The sequence below is a fragment of the Camelus ferus genome, chromosome 3 (genome assembly GCF_009834535.1).
Source record: "Camelus ferus isolate YT-003-E chromosome 3, BCGSAC_Cfer_1.0, whole genome shotgun sequence".
NCBI classification, from domain to species: domain Eukaryota; kingdom Metazoa; phylum Chordata; class Mammalia; order Artiodactyla; family Camelidae; genus Camelus; species Camelus ferus.
In genome coordinates, this window is record NC_045698.1 from 49580616 (window position 1) to 49598072 (window position 17457).

At 46.6% G+C, this 17457-nt stretch overlaps 1 protein-coding gene across 4 annotated transcripts in view; it reads right to left on the bottom strand.

Annotated features, from left to right (window-relative positions):
- GCNT4 (glucosaminyl (N-acetyl) transferase 4) overlaps positions 1-10709 on the bottom strand; it is a 28101-nt gene extending 17392 nt beyond the window's left edge. Inside the window, exon 1 of one of the 4 annotated variants that reach the window (XM_032474296.1) lies at positions 10624-10709. The gene's annotated coding sequence lies outside the window, so the exon portion shown is untranslated. Of the gene's footprint in view, positions 1-7094; positions 8726-9590; positions 9684-10148; positions 10552-10623 lie in introns of those variants that run through there. The other 3 variants (XM_032474293.1, XM_032474307.1, XM_006190061.3) reach the window with 3 other exon arrangements.
- Positions 10710-17457: the final 6748 nt, after the last annotated feature.

Here is a 17457-nt window from a genome sequence, read left to right on the forward strand (position 1 = left end):
CACCCTCCTTTTCTTCTTTTCTAAGAGAATCTCTGTATTATTGTTGGTGGCAGAAACATACCTCTCTAAAAGACTTTCTTCCCAGCCTCCACTGCAGAGGAGCAGTCAGCAAAATACAATGTGGGGTATCTGGGGAAGTTCTTTAAAAGAATCTGAATCAGGGTGGAGGGTGTGTGCCATTTTGATTTTTTCCCTTCATCTGCTTTTCTGCTTGGAACTCAGACATGATGGCTAGCATGGTAGCAGCCACCTGGGGACCATAAAGAACAGGCCAAGAGACTACTCCGCACTCTTATCATGTGAGAAAAATAAGCCCTTATATGTTTAAGTAATTTTGCAAAGCTGCACTTTGAATGATGAACCATATGAAACTGGTAATGCTTCACATACATGCACATGTGTACAAAATTAAGCTTAAATTTAAACCAGATTAAAGTGTCTACTTGTACAATAGTATAATCTTCTATACAGTCAAGTGCAAAATTATGTCTCAGATGATGCTGAACTTCTCATTTGTCTGTACTTAGAGGCAGACAGTGGCTTTAGACAAACCTCTGAAGAAAAGCAGGCTCCAAGATTCACCAAACTGACTCTCATATATCGGCATGAACTACACAGCCCGCCCACCATGCCTCAGGCAAGCACGACTCAGCATGTGGCAAACCTCTCGTCTGGTTCTAGTCATAAGCACCATATAATCTCTGACGGCCACCTTACAGGTGGACTGCCTTCTTGAGAGCTTGTTTTGTAACAAGCTTGTTAATCAAAAAGGCAGATGTAGTACCACGGGGGGGGGGGGGACCATGCTGAGTAGTTCTGAGCCCCCCTCTTCCCTCCCCTACCTGCCTGAGCCCACTCCTCACCTCCAGCCACACACTCGACCCTCTCCATCTCACCCTCCTGCTTTACTTCTCGGTGCAACATCGTGATTTGGAATTTAAAGCCAATGATTCTGAACTTCAGTCCTGACTGCTGTCACTAATCTAGTCAGCCCTCTGCCTCCTCATCTGTGAAAGAGGGCCAAGGGCACTCACTCACGTGGAGACAGTGAGACTAACTCTGCTCATGCATTGGGCATATTTTGGCAGGAAAAGCTGACGGGCACTTAGGGTGCATGATGGTAAGGGGTCAAAAGCATTTAAACAAGCAACTGCCAGAGGAGGGGCACTGGATATAACAGACCAGGGGCTCCTCTGCAAACAAGGATGGGGCTTCATCCTCCACGTGCCACACCCACTCCTGCACCCAGAGACCCTCCGGGGGCCAAGAGTGGGGGTCTCCATCAGGCAGGATAGTGCAGAAGGCACGTCAAAGCCTCCCACATTCTCATGGTCAAGGGGGAGTGAGACGAGTGCAACTTTTTTTTTATTCTTACTTTTCCATAGGTTTGAAAATTTTCCAAAATAAAGACTTTTTTATTTTGTTTTTTGCTTTTAAGGAGGGAAGCATAGAGGCAAAGGGGAGTGGGCAGGACTAAAAGCCTTTGAAAGTCCCTGTCATTATTAGGCAACACATTTTTAGTGGAAAGGTTTTAAACACATTTTGAAGTCTGGCATCATTGCTGTCTTCTCTATAATCTGCATTTTCCAAACGCTAACTGGTTCACTTCTTTGTTATAAAAATAACCTTTCTTTTGTTGTTCCACATTTATGAATTAGTTTATGATCATGAAAATATTCTCTTATTTTATGGTGGTAAAATACACATAACATAAAATTTACCATTGTAACCATTTTTAAAAAATCAGTAGTGTTAAAAAGTCTCTGTTTCTTAGCCTATCCTAGAAAAGCCATCCCATAAATGTTGGTGAGATCATGGGTTGGGGAGTGGCTGGATGGACAGATGGAAAGATGGGCAGATGGATGGATGGATGGATGGAGAGGCAGATGGACATGGATGAATCAATGGTTAAAATTTTACTATTTTTAAGTGTACAGTTCTGGGGCATTAAGTACATTCACACTGTTGTGTAACCATCACCAACATCCATTCACAGAACTTGTTCACCTTTCTCAACAGAAACTCTGTGTCCATTAAACACTCCCCTCTCTGTGGCCCCTGGCAGCCACCATTCTGCTTTTCTTCCTATGAATGTGACTACTCAAGGAATCCCATATTAGAGGAATCATATATTTGTCATTTTGTGGCTGGTTTATTTCACCAAACATCATGTGTTCAAGTTTCATCCATGTAATACATGTGTCAAGATTTCCTGCCTTTTAAGGCTGCATAATATTCCACTGTATGTCAATATCACATTTTGTTTATTCATCTGTCTGTGGATGGGTACTTGCACTGCTTCCATCTTTTGGCTCTTGTGAACGCTGCTGCTATGAGCACAGGGCTACAACATCAGCTCATGTCCCTGCTTCCACTTCTTTGGGGTACATATCTTATATATGCCTTTATTCTTAGATATTCTATTTCTATCCCCCTTCAATTGGCTGCCCATCCATCCAGAAAACATTTGCTGTGTGTCTACCATGTGCTACGCAGGCACTGTGTTAGATTCTGGAGAGATACAGTTGGAACCTGTACTGCCTGGAGGAACAGAGAGAAACAGTGAGGTCCTAGGAGACTTGACGACAATCCAAGAAATCCCAGCTCTTTGGTTCCATTTGAATTTTATTGTATAGAGAGAACTTCCCAGAAAAGGTAAGTCACTAGCTAGCATTTGGAAATGTTTCTTTTCTTTAGGGGCTCTCCTGCCATAGTGTTCATTTTATGTTCCTCCTTCCTTAGCTTCTCTCCTCTGGTTCCACATTCCTTCCGTCAGCCCCACTATCTCCGTATCACTCTGCTAGCATCTTTCCATAATGTAGTCTTTGCGGCTGAATTTGTGCCTGCCTCGTGTGTCACTCTGCTTTTCTCTCCCAACCCACCTGAGATGATATCTGCCTCGGCCTGCCTGAGAGTCGGGCAGGGTGGTGGCTGGCAAGGCTGAAGGAAGGGAGAACCTGGTGGAAGGTGATGGCTGGGCAGAGAGAGCCCCTCCTTGCTGCCCCCAGGTGGCATGCAGGCATGTGGGAAAAGGACGCAACAGTGCAAATATTCCAAATACGCTGCCTGTGACGCTGAGAAGGAAAAGGACTCTTGGCAAGCACACGGGCTACAGGCTACGCTAGTCCCTGTTCTCCCCAATCCTGAGCACTACTGCTCACTCTTCACTGCATTCTGAGCAGGCTCTGCCCTGGGGAAGAGGGGACGGGGGAGAAGGAAAAGCAATCAAAGAGCCAGAAGTACAGCAGTCAAGGAGATTTACTTGAGGTTACAAAGAGCTCCTTTAGCACCCATCACTGGTTTCTTTGGTTTGTTTGTTTTTTGCTTGCCTTTGTAAGCAGAATATCACATCAAAAGACGTTTGGTAGTATCCTGGAGGAAGAAAGCAGGCTTGGATTTTATTGGGATTTTTTTTTGCAGTTTGGGTTAAGGCTAGTCTTTCAATGGAGGGTAGGGAAGAGGAAGAGGATTTGGGCAGCAAGGATAAGGACATGAAAGACGTAACGGCACGATTCTAGGTTCTTTTTCATGCTCTAGCGACCATGGCTCAAAGCATTTTTTAGATTTTATTTTTTGTTGAAGTGTAGTTGATTCACAATGTTAGTTTTAGGTGTAGAGCAAAGTGACTCAGTTATACATACACATATATATGTTTCTTTTTCAGATTCTTTTCCACTGTATGTTATGACAAGAAATAGAATACAGTTCCCTGTGCTCTACAGTAGGTCCTTGTTGTTTATCTATTTTATATATAGTAGTGTGTGTCTATTAATCCCAAACTCCTAATTTATCCCTCCCCTGCCCTTTCCCCTCTGGTAACCATAGTTTGTTTTCTATGTCTGTGAGTCAATTTTTGATTTGTAAATAAAATTTGGATCAAAAACCATTCTTGCCATAAGGTTGTTTTGCTTTTTCACTTTTTAAAACTTTTTTGTATGATTATATTACCTAATTGTACTCCTGTGAGAGTCGTGTAGGAGCAAAATTTTACATCGAAAGAAATTAAATAACCTTAATCTCTTGGTGAAATGTGGACTTCAGCACAAAGCTCTTAAGTTCTAGAGCTTGGGTGGGGAGGGCCATAAAGCCGAGAGTAATGACAAGGCAGAATTTTTGCTCCCTATTATTTTGAAATTTCTGAATTCATCTTAATCTGACCATAAATAAGCTGAAACTTACCTCTGTGTCACGTACAAAAATCCCCAAGCTGACGCGGCCCCACGTGGAGAAATCGTGTGAGGAACACTTCTGAACAGCAGTGATTTAAATGCAAACAAGGATGGGATTGATGACAATTATCCTTCTGATTTCAGCTACACAAGGACGGCAAAAGATGCCAAGTTTTAAGCCTCATTAACACTGAGAAAGGCCTCTAACAAAGATGCTCATATTGTTATTAATTCCTCAGGCCAGGACATTGGCAGACAAGTTGGCAGAGGACTCAAAGATTCATGTGAAAATGGACAGAAATAGGACCCAAACAGATTTGGACAGACTTGGATCGAGTAACATTCAAATCCAAGAAATTAACTGCATTCTACCAGATGGAGAATGTGGTTTAACAGGAGCATCTGTAGAGAGTGGTTCGGAGTTTTGGCTGACTGTATGTTCAGAAGGAGTCACAGTTTGTGTGGTATGAGATTGCCAAAAGATTTTTAAAAGGCAGCAAAATCAAACTGGTGTGGTCCTGGACAGCATGAGAACCACACAGCTGCAGAACAGGAAAGCCTAAAGGGACCTTAGCATCTTCCACCAATTTAGACCTTGAGACAGAGGAAGGGATGGGTTTGTGTCTGGGTACAACCCTCCACGAGGATGCTGACTGACGGAAGGTGAGCAGCACAGTGAGAAGTGGGTGACCACTGGAGGGAAATGGAAGGTGAAAACGCAAAAGAGAAATGAAAGTTGGCTCCAAATACTACATTGTAGGCTGCTGGGCCCCATCCCCAGAGGCTCTGATTCAGCAGAGCTGGTGGTCCCAGAATTTGCATTTCTAACAAGTTCCCAGGTGCTGCTGGCGCAGCCAGTCAGTCCAGACCACACCTGGAGAACCACTGCTCTAAATAACAAAGTCACAGTTTTGGTTTCTTTTACAATATATGTATTTCTAACATTTAACTAAGACACAATGGCCTATTTCCCAGTAAGTCCAAATTAGGGAGAATTTGCTGGTTTTAAAACCCCACACATTTGTATTTAAGATTATGCTCTTTTTAAAATTTCATCCTGTTTAGCAGAAGTCCCACCTTTACTTTCCGACTCTTAAGTGTTTCTTATTATTTCAGCTTCATAAAGCAGACTTCTGCTTGTCTCGTTTTCTGGTATTTTATATAATAGACAGTTTCCCTCTGCTCTTCTTCCACTTTTTCTGTATTTTTCTATTGTGTTCAGCAAATCAAGCTTCATTACACATTAAGATGTGACCTGCTTTTATCAGATGGTGTCCGGTTTCCCACATTTTCTGAAACAGTAAATATTGACCCAGTCTTTTTCCCAAAAGCCTACGCTGAGCCCACCACGCCCTGGGGCTCATTAGGTTTTGAAGCGGCTGCACTCAATTCCTGATTAATTTTATTTGATCTTATATACTTGAAGCTTCAGTCTTTAGATCCCACTAGGAAAACTACCAGCATATGGAAGTGCATATAAAATGACATGCAAAGCAATGCAAATTAATACAAAACATACATCTCTAAATTGCTTGGGAAAAGTCTGTAAGCCTCGACATTGATATTCTCTGCTTTGCTTCTTGCCTTCTGATGGGGAGTGACCAGATCCTTTTGTTACAGTTAGTTCCATACAGCACCCAGCACTTGACACTTGTCAACATGCTGAGTGGGAGGCGCTCCTGCCTGCGAGTCAGGCAAATGAGATCCCAACCTTAACTTGGCCACTGGCTCTACAGCGTTAGACGGGTTCTCAAACTTCTGAGTCTCAGATTCCACATCTGAAAATGATGGAAATGACACCCTCATAATAAAACCCCTGGCACTAAGGCTTGCTGAATACTCACTATGCACCAGGCACAATGCACACACCCCTATCTTGTGCATACAGCATGCACACAGGCAATCGTCACAACAGCCCACGAGAAGGTACCACAGCACATACACCCCTTAGGTGTGGCCATTTCAGAGACCAGGAAACTAAGACAAAAAGGTCAGGAAACTTGTGCAAGGTCATAAGCTAGGGAGTGGCAGGGCCAGAACCAGGGACCCTCAGCAGTCTCACTCCAGGGGCCGCTCTTAGATACACTGTAACTGTTTCATGATTTCCATCTATGTTTCTCCTAATCATCAAATTTGCATGATCTACAAAGTAAAACTTCAAATTTTACCGCCATATGTGCTTCAAAATATTGTGTCAGTGGATGTTGATGGTTTAAGTTATGTGAGTTTGATATCAGAATGGCAACACAACATGATCCAGCAATCCCACTCCTGGGCATATATCCAGAGCGAACTCTAATTTAAAAAGACACATGCACCCCAATGTTCGCAGCAGCACTATTTACAACAGCCAAGATATGGAAACAACCTAAATGTCCATCGACAGATGACTGGGTAAAGAAGCTGTGATATATTTACATAATGGAATACTACTCAACCATAAAAAAATAAAATGCCATTTGCAGCAACATGGATGGACCTAGAGATCATCATTCTAAGTGAAGTAAGCCAGAAAGAGAAAGAAAAATACCATATGATATCACTCATATGTAGAATCTGGGGAAAAAAACACACACAAATGAACTTATCTACAAAACAGAAACAGACTCACAGACACAGAAAACAAACTTATGGTTAGCAGTGGGAACAGGGGGTGGGAAGGGATAAATTGAGAGTTTGAGATTTGCAGATATTGACTACTGTGTATAAAATAGACAAACAACAAGTGTCTACTGTATAGCACAGGGAACTATATTCAACATCTTGTAGTAACTTATAATAAAAAAGAATATGAAAACAAATATATGTAGGTATATGTTATGAATGAAGCATTATGCTGTACACTAGAAATTGACACAACACTGTAAACTGACGATACTTCAATTAAAAAAAAAAAAATGGCAACACAACCAGACTGTTTTTTACCTGCTACTCCAAGAGTGGGAAGGAAGCTCCAGAGATATCCTGTATCTTCAACCTCTCCTTCCAACTGGTTCCATCCCATTCACATGTAACATGCAGGAGGCTCTCTCTTCTTCATAAAGCCATCGATCCCTCTGTCCCCCCTCTCACTGAAGGAGCTGCCTTCAGGGAGTAAGTGCTGTGGCCACTGTCAGCCCTCAGCCCCTCAGCACACATGCACGCGCACGCACACCTGCACCGTGCCGGGTGTGCACGCGCTACAGCGCCAGCTGAGACCCAGTACTGCGGCCCCTGTTTTCCTTCCACCTTTCCCCATAAAGATAGGGGCTCTTTTCCAGGTCACCCCCTCAATCCATCTCAGGCTTAAAATGACACCCCAATACAGATGATCCCCAGCTTCTTTGGGGCGGTCCGCTCTCTCCAGCCACTTCTTAAGGATTTCCACCTAGGAGCTTCAAAAGCAGCTTAGACTCAACAAAATCAAAAATGTGTCTTTCCTCCCATCTGCCCCTCTGCCAGTGTCCCCTCTTCTGTAAAGGGCAGCACCATCTGCCCCAGTGCTTAAGCCCAAACTTACAAGCAGTCACCTGTACTTTCATACCTTACAGAAAACTGGTCAAGTCCCCCCAGAATCCACCCACTCGTGTCATCCCTACTGCCACTGTGCCAGGCCCTCACACCAGCCCACAGCAGCCCTTCTCCACACAGCACCTGGAGTTTTGTTTTTAATCTAAATCTCATCGGGATACTTTCAGGTGTGACACTGTCTTGAGAATCAAGTCCACAAAATGGCCCCAAGACTTGGCATCATCGAGCTCTGGTACCTGCTGACCTCACCTCGTGCCACTGGCCCCTCAGGCCACACTGGACCTCTCCTTGCCTGGAACTCTCTCTGCTCTGCCCTCCTCTGGTCTTAGGGTCCACCCTTCCCTGGAGCGAGAATACACTCCCCTTTTCTCCTCCTCCTCCCCCTGCTTAGTTTATGAAGCTCCTATTCACCTTTCAGGTCCACCTTAAATCTCCCCAAGAAGGCTTCCTGCCACCACCACCCCCACCAGACCCATGAGCTACAGCACCTTTGTGCTCCCACAGCACCCAGTGCAGGCCCGGCACAAAATAAGTGCTCAATGTATTTGGACCGATGGATTGACTTTCAACCTCACATCACATAATCTCACTGTCTCGTTGCTTTCTTCCTGCGTTGGAACCTAAGAAGGAAATCCTTTGAAGCTGATACACTGTTACTTCTAGTCTGTGGTGCTATGCTAAAGCCGGCGTCACCAAGTCATACTCCCAAAAGTGGTGGCTCCAGCTGCCAGTCATTCTCATGGGAAAGAGCAGAAACTGGGCACTGCCCCACGTCTGAGTTTCATTCAAAGTCAGACTGATACCTATTTATTGCGAGCCTATCCCGAGGGTACTTAGCCTGGTGCCACCAAGTCCTAACTTTGAGTTACTGCCCAAGTATGCCACTCACTCCTAGCTCCTTCTGTGCAGGTACTGTGGCATTCAGCAAATTACTATAAACTTTGCCTCTCAAAGGAATACTTCTCCACTCCTAACGGGAAGTCTTTCAGTCTTCCCGGGAACACTCAGGGCCACACAACCTGGCTCTTTGGCTATTGTTTCTCGGCAAATACAAGTGAGATATAATTCAAAAGCATTTTAATTGGTCATTTCTCACAGAGAATTGGATTCTTAGAAAGGGCAACATAGGAACTGCTCCCTGCAGTAACTCACTTTTAAAGATTTTACTTCCTCAAGAAACCATTAACAGAAGTTAACAAAAGGGACCAAAAAAGGGCGTTTTATGCATGTAAGATCAGAAGACGTGACTTCTGTCTACCACACCACACAGACACTTAATTGTTATCTCCAATTCCCGTAATCTTCTGGTTTGTTGCTTTTCAGTTTAAAGAACCAGAGGATGAAAAGCCAAGTGCCTCGGGGCTAACGTCTAGTCCAGCTCACCCAGACAGGGGAAACACAGGTTTCCCGGCTACAACGACGCGGAAAACCATCCCCAGGCAGAAAAGATTAGTTCTTAAATTTATAAAACAACACCCACCCACTCGCACCTTTAGCCTAGGTTAACATGGTAAACTCCGAGAGCCCAGACCTCTTGGCTCTGAGGCTCCCTGCTCGGTGGAGGAGGTGCCGCCTCGCAGAGGGACGACTGGGGCCAGCTCTGCGGCAAGAAAACTTGACCTCAAAAAGCGCAGAAGCCCGTCCCAGCGGAGGGAGCGGCCGGAGGTCAGCTTCTGATCTCCAAACTATTAAGACATCCTACCCTGCCTGGTCCTAAAGGAGAAGCCACGCCAGCAGCCCATTCCCGCGCGCCGAGTCCGGCTCCCGCCCACTCGCCTCCCGCTGCCAGGCAGCGTGGCCCGGGCCCGCGGGTACCGGGCTGCGGAGAAGCTGGCGGGGGTGCGGAAAGGCCGGCGTCGGGACCCAGGCTCCGCAGGTCCCTCGGGGACCACGCCCCTCGGCGCCCCTCACCTGAGAGAGTCTAAGCACGGAGGACGAGGCTGCGCGACCCCAGCCCCAGGGAAGAGCGCGTCCGGGAGCCGCGTTCTCACGGCTCGGGGAGAGTCCCAGGGAAACCCTGGTGCGGACGCGCCCGGCGACTCCCGGCCCGTCTCTGCTCCGGTAACCTGGGATGCTGGCCTCCCGGCCCCATCTCCCAGGGCACCCTCCCGCTGACACGCGCCGGCCTCCCCGCAGCCCGCCGCCCTCTTCTCCAGCGCCGACCTCGGAGAACTTTCCAGCGTACAGCCGCCGGCGGGGCCCCGAAGTCACCGCGGGCGCACAGCCAGGCTGGGGCTCGGCCTGGGATCCGGCTGCGGCTCCCCCGGGCCGACGCCCCCTCCACTCCCTGCCCCGCAGGGGACCCGGCGCCCAAGTTTTCCCCGGCGGGAAAATGAAAGTCGCGAGGAGGGGGTCCGGACGCCCTGGCCACGCGCCACTGGGCCAGGAGCCCCGCACACGCCACGGCGGGACAGCCCCGCACCCCGGCCCCGCGCGTTCTCCCTGGCCTGCGTGGCCAAGCCGACTTACGACAGGGAGGGGGGGAGCCCCGAGCGCGGGGTTCCCCGTGGCTGCGGACGCTGCTCCCGAGGGGCCGCGAGTTGCGCTTCGGGCTCCCGGTCCCCCGGCGACAGCGGTGGCGGCTGGCTCCCGCCTCCTCCACCTCCTCCTCCGCCACCTCGGCGGCGCGCCCTGCTTGGGAGTTGCTCTCCCTCGGCCGGTGGTGGGAGAGCGCCGAGCGGCCCCCGTGACGTGGAGGGAAGGAGGAGCGCCGCCGCCGCCGCGCTCCCGCGGAGGGAGCTCCCGCCCCCGCACTCCGGGGTCCCGGCTCCGCGCTCGGGGCAAAGTTCCCAGGAGCGCGCCGCGCGCTCCGCTCTCCGCCGCTGCCTGGAGCGTCAGCCAGGTTCGGCTCCCTCCCCGCATTCAACGGCAAGGAAGCCTGAGGTCTGGAAAACTAAGTGACTAGTCCAAAGTCGCTGAGAGGGCAGTGACAAAGCAAACTCACATCTGCGACTCTTTGCTTTCCCCCGAAGGCTGGGCTCAGCGAGGCTCCGGCCCTGCAGGAATCGCCCCGCTTTCATTGGTAAGGCGAGGACAGTGTCCCACGCAGCCTAGAGAAATATCATCTAGGAGCAGCGTGGGAAGGTGGAGCTTTAGGCCCAATAAATAGAGAACGAAGCTGTTTTTCAGTCTGTGCCTACTTGTCAAATAGACACTCCAAAACTTCCTCTTTACCCTCAAGTGGGGGTGAGGGTGGCGGGCCATGCGGGCGCGGTATCCGGTACCGATTCTGCTCACCCAGTAACTGCAGGAAAGCAAGCACACGCCTGCTTCACCAACTGGGCACTATCTATGCCTCAGCCCTGGTATCGGGTTCTACGCTAGCTTTGTGAAGTGAAAGCCGTACGCTGTGCTTGCAGTTCTCGCCCTTGCAGACGTTTCCCGTGGCGCTCGGAGTCCTTAGGGGCCAGAGGCTCCCGGGGCCTGCCTTACGGGGAAGGGGGCGCGCCAGGGAAGTTAATCCCAGCTGGTTTCTTTCTCCCTTCCTCAGTCAACCTATGTTGACTGAAAACCTTTCGCATGCCAGGTGGGTTGTGAGGAGCCTCATAGTACCAGGTAAAACCGATTAGGTCTTGAGACCCAGGAAACCCCAAAGAGGGAGCGCATGCCTAGGACCTCGTATCCTCTACTCCCAGATTCTGGAGTCTCCCCGCAGTAGTAGACACCCTGAGACCACCCTGCCTTTAAAAAAAATTTAAACATTCCCTGTGTTGGGAAAAGCAAGAATTTTCATATGCATTTTGTGGACTTACTTTCAAGCTTTGCACTCACTCATCTCCGCATCTGCCGTGGGACCGCCTCTTTCTGGAAGACTCATTAAAGGTCACATAGTTCACCCTCGGGTCTTCCTCATCTGCACATGGTGATGCAGATAGAAACAACTAAGGCTTCTATTATCCACGCGGGCACTGTTCTAAGCAATTCCTGCATATTTATCTTTCAATCATCACAAGTGTTTGAGGGAGATGCCATTTCTATTCTGATTCTACAGAGGAGGAGAGGGAGGCAAGTGAAGCAAAATAACTTGCCAGTGAGTGATGGAGTCACAACTCAGACCCAAGTGGTCTGTCCTAACGTCCATGCTGTCAGCAACGGAGGTAATTTAGGCCTCCAGGGCTAGAATCCAAATGGTCCACCAGCCGTCATCAGCCAGGCTCATAACATAGATTTCTGTATCTCAAGCAATGGGTGCTGTGAAGTCCATACACACATAGTTCCTCCCAAACTGGTCATTTAAAAAAATTTTAATACACCATAAAGTGGTTGCCCAGTCATTCACTTGCTTTTGTTCTCCAAGTCCCAGATCAACCTTTTTGTCATAAAGCAAACTCTTTCTATGAGGACCTTAAAAATATCTTTAACATAAAGTTTGTAAACTTTGTTTTGGGTCGTTTTATACTCATTCCCTGTCCTCTTCAGTTACTCTCTTCCTTCTCTGAATACTGTGCTCTGACCAGCATTCCAGGTCTTTAGAAAGCAGGTTTAGGTTGCCCTTGACTGCATGGTGGTAGCGACAGGCCTCTGCTACCCTCTGCAGCATGCTCAGCATTCCCAGGGTGTTAGTTTCCCAGGGCTGCTGTTACAAATTACCACAAGCTGGGTGACTTAAAATAGCAGAAATTTATTCCTTCACAATTCTGGAGGCTAGAAGCTGGAAAGCAAGGCACTGGCAGGGCTGTGCCTCCTTTTAAGGATCTGGGGACGTATCTTTCTCTGCCTCTTTCTAGCTTCTGGTGGTTGCTGGTAATCCTTGGTATTCCTTGGCTTATAGCTGCATCACTCCAATCTCTGCCTCTGTCATTACATGAGCCTTGTTTCCTGTCTCCCCTGTGTCCAAATTTCTCTCTTCTTTAAGGATACCATACATGAGACTTAGGGCCACTCTAGTCCAGTATGACCTCATCTTAACTTGATTACATATGCAAAGACATGAACCTGAGAGACACTACTGAACCTAGTACAATCCTCAAAAGTCAGTGTTAATGAAAATGTACTGCTTGAGCTAAGGATGCAAAGAGGCATAAGTCACAGACCCTCCCCTCTAAGAAAGACACAGTAGTTACAGAGGTAGTCCCTGCACCCAGAACATAACCAACAAGATAGGAGATGCTAAGAGCCAACTGACTGGGGCCAGATGGCAGCCATGTTAGAGGAATTCAGCCAAGAGGACACAACTGAAGGATTTCACTCAGAGCAGAGGGGGGGGGGTATCCAAGCACATCCTTGAAGGAAAAGTAGGAAAAGCAAAGATAAATGAGGGCTTATCAAAAACACAGCTCCAAGGGGGAAGGTGTGCCTGGCAGAAGCTTCTGAATTTTCGCTGCAGAAATAAGAGGCTGAAAGGATGCACATACCTACCATATGGAGTAGAGGAACACAGTGAATTACTGTGGCTATAATAACAGTATGCCGTAATGCTGCAGCGAATTAGCAGGCTGTAAAGTAGTCTCTCCTTCATTAATTTTATTTGCTCTTTATGACAGTCTTGAGTGTTATCTGAGAAGCGAATATCATTTCATACAACCAAGGATCCTGGGGCTCAAGGGTCAAGAAACTTGCCCAGGTCAATCAGCAAACCAGTTGTAGAACTGGTAGGAAACACATTGGTCTTGATATTCCTTATTCAGGAATTTCCCCACGAAGTGATGTTGCCTCCTGGGTCAGCCTTCCAGTACTGACTGTGTTGTTCTTGGCCCAAGGAAAGCATTTGAAGAGCAGAGTAATCCTGCAAAAAAAAATGGAAAGTCTCCTAAAAGCTACGTGAATCCAAAATTGGAATTGTGATAAACCCTCTCCAGCCTTTTGAATTGGTTTCATGAAAACTTCTGAGGATTTTGTAAGGTATTAAAGAATCTTCTTTGGCCTTCAGAGACATAGTAGGATCTTGTGGCCTTCTGCAGAACTCAGCTGGTTATCTTAAGGAAATAGGGGTTGAATGGAACTTGAAGGCACACAGAGACATTGGTAAGAAGTTGAGTATAAGAAATTACACCACAAAATGGTAAGCTAGCAGAAACTGATAATCGAAGCTCTGGGTCTGGCCTTACCATGGAGTCATGCACAGATGACCAGATCTTGGCATGTTTTGGAGCCGTTCTATTAAGAATCTGTGACTATGGCTAGCAACTGGAAGCAAATAGGAAGTCCAGCCTTGGGCTGAGTGTCTGATGCTTTAATATGTTGTTTCCTTGGATTTTCCTTTACTTAGCAAGCAGGTAACTTGCCAGATTCTCTGCTGGCTGAGTCTTTAAAGGTATATTTAAGGATAAAATGCTTTTGAGTCTAGTGTGATTCACTTGAGTTCTTGCTGTACAAAATGCTGCACTGGTTGCTATGGAAGAATACAAAAATATAAAAGACAGTTCCCTGACCTTGAAGAAAATCCCATCTAATTTAGGAGACATGAGACATACAGAGTAAACATGATATGAGTGAGGCTGCAAATGGAATTTGTAAGCAGTTTCTCATCACTCAGTTTTCTGTTCAGATGCAACTTTTCAAAATCAGGCCCTCCCTGGCTCCCTTTTTTAAAACAATGGCCTCTCCCACCTCCATATCACCTTCTAGCCCTTTATCCTGATCTGTCATCTTCTGCCATTTATCATTGTCTGAAATTTAGATTTTCAGAATTTAATTAATTTATTAAATTAAATGTTTGCTTGTTTACTGTAGACATACTCAGGACATACTATCCACGAGGACGTGGAATTGGTCACGTCCTATGCTTTATTCCTAGCACCTGAAACAATGTTGAACACATAACAGTACTCATTAAATATTTGTTAAATGAATGAATAGAGTACACATTAATCGACTGAAAGTGGGCTAAGATAACTTGGATTAATGTAGTGTTTCCCACATTTGCCTTGTAAGAATCACCTAAGCACCTGTTAAAAAAAAATTCTCTGGAGATTCTGACTCAGGAAGCCTGGGGTGGGGCCCAGGAATCTGTATTTTAAAGAAGCATCCCAGGTGGCTCTTTTTAATGGGGCAGTATCAGATACACAAGGTCAATGCAGGCATCGATGGTGGGTGGGAGAGAAAAATGAAGTGATAAGAGCGGGTTTCAGAGGTCAGTGGCTGCTCACTGGAATCATCTGGGGGAGATTTTAAAAGTACTGATGCACAGACTCGAGGTCAGTGAAATTAGAATCTCTGTGAGTGGGGCCCGGATTTGGGCCAGGTTTTAAAATTCCTCTGGTGATTCTAATGAGCAGCCAAGGCTGAAACTACCCTAAGGTCTGCGGAAATATTTTGTAAGTACTCCAACTACATTGCCAGTTGCGCTCCAGTGGCGTCCAGCTTCTGTGTCCCAAAGCTGCAATCCTTGATCTCCTGGTCTGGAAGGGACATGTGCAGGGACTCACATAGTAATGCGATTTATAGAGAACTATAGTACATTTCTGCTATTGTAAAAAAAAAAAAAAAAAAAAAAAAAAAAGTCATTTAAAGCAACAACTGAATGTAATCTCTTATACTTCAGGGCCAGAGCAGAAAACAGCTACAAGAATATTCTGATGGTGAGAAAGCCAAGGCCCCCTAGGCATGGCCTAGATGGGCAGGAGAGAGTCATAGAGAGCCCAAATGCTCTGCTTCTCATACAGTGGGGAAAGCATAGGAGAATGCCGGCCTGGAGAAAGGTGATAGGTGCCCAGGAAAGAGAGCCAAGGGGAAGATGTGGAAAGAGTCCACAGAAGTAGCCCTCAGCCTGGCTGCATAGTATAATCACCTGGGGGAGCTGAAGACATTACTGATGCCTGGACTCATCCTCAAAGATTCTGCTGTTATGGATACAGGTGTGTAGAGTGGGTGGGTCTGTGTGTGTGTGAGATGCACCAAGGTTATTAACCAGAGGTTTACAGAGGAAAAGGGAGCCTGGTGACTGACTCCTCATAATAACAACAGCTGTCATTTATTGAGCAGTCACTGCGTGCCAGCCGCTGGGATTCCCGCTTTACCAAGACCATCTCATTTAATCCTCACAGACGTCTTTTTTAGGAGGGAAGCACCTTGGTAGCTCCATTTACTGACACCGAATAAGACCTCAGGAGGGTCACAAGGTTCCAAAACGAGTGAGTGGTGGAGCCAGGTTGTCAATCCAGAGCCTGCACTCGGATCCACTGTCCTATACTGCTTCAACCCGGTGCAGGGTCTAAAGAACGACCTGGGGAGAAATGCCCTGTGGTAGGGGTCACGTCAGGTCAGTTTTAACTTGTTAACTGCACTGCGCTATCACTCCTTCCCCTTTACCACCAAGCCTTCAGGGAAGCCTGCTCTGCAACAGCTGGGGTGGGTGGTGCCTTGGGGAAAGGACCACGTAAGGTGAGATTAGCATGAGGCAGAGGGATGTGGGGGCGGTGACAGCACTAGTGGCTGAGAGCAATGCCCAGAAACCAAGCCGACCAGCTAGCTGATGGAGTTTCCTAGAAAAGCAGCTACAATGGAAGTGCGTAAGTCTGTTCTTAGGGCAATGTAGAGAAACAGGGGTTTCCTAAAGCGGGGAAGGTAGTGGACTTTGTCCTGTTTATTGACGGAGTGACTCAAGTCATTCTACTTGACTTCTACAGGAAAAAGGGGACAACCATTATAGAGACTAGGGCTCTCTGAGTTTGCATTACTACATATAAAATCATTTGTGGCACAGAGCTGAGCTCTTCCAAATCTGTCTACTCTCATTTATCCTGTTTCTTTTTTTTTTATTTGGCTAAGAACCAGCATTTTCTTAAACCTCTTCATTTCCATCACCAGCACTTCTTTGGGGGCCATTTTTACCCACAGCAACATGGTTTTTGCTTTGTTCTGTTTAATCATTTCACAACAGTTAATGTGTAGGCAATAATGCACTGAGAACAAAACATTTGTACTGAGATGAAGCTGTCGGGTGACTGTTGAGGCTCACCTACCAGCTGGGTACCCTGACTTACCACTTCCTTGCCTCCAGCTTTGAAGGATGTGACCCAGCTTCATATTTCAGCCACACTGCCATCGTCATTGAACTTCAAGGTGTCTTGTGAATAGCTAAAAACAGAAATGTTAACTGCTTTTATCTTTAGAAGTACCACTATCTACATTACAGCTTCAAATGTTTGCATCTACTCTTCCTACTTTAAAGTCCTTGGCAAAGTAGCCTAAATGAAAGAATATGAACTCACAAATATGCCCAAGGAATTTAGCAGTTAACTATGTAGTCAGGGTTTATCTAAGATAGAGGCAACTTGATTTGACATGGCCTCAAATTCTGTTCCTCCTATTTAGGTGATAAAAGAATTAGCGACATGAGAATATTATGATTGAGTTTAAGCAGAAACTTACCACATTTCTTGGCTATTACGTGTTTAAGAAAGGTATGTCCCTGGTTTCCTCCTGCAGAGTAGGCTTCCACAAAGTGATATAAGAAGAAACAGAAGATGAAGGAGTCCAAGAAACAAAGGTGGAGGTTATGTGCTATTAGTCCTCATAGTCTTGAGAATCCAAAGGGACTTAAAACCCAAGTCCTATGGGCACATGCATTCATTTAACAGGATAGTTTTCCGTGAACAGAGTTTGAGCAATATCTCAGATGAATAAGCTTTACTCATTCTTTATGCCTGGAACTCCCCAAGTTGAAAAAGAGGGAGCCTAAGAGTAGGTACCAATGTGTTCCTACTGAAACTCGCCCAATAAGGTTCCACATTCCATTTCCTACCAATGAGTATCTCTGTCCGCCCTTCCAGGCAAATACTTCCGGTTGACAGAGAGGAAATACATGGCTCTTAATAGGATCAGTTCTGAAGCCAGA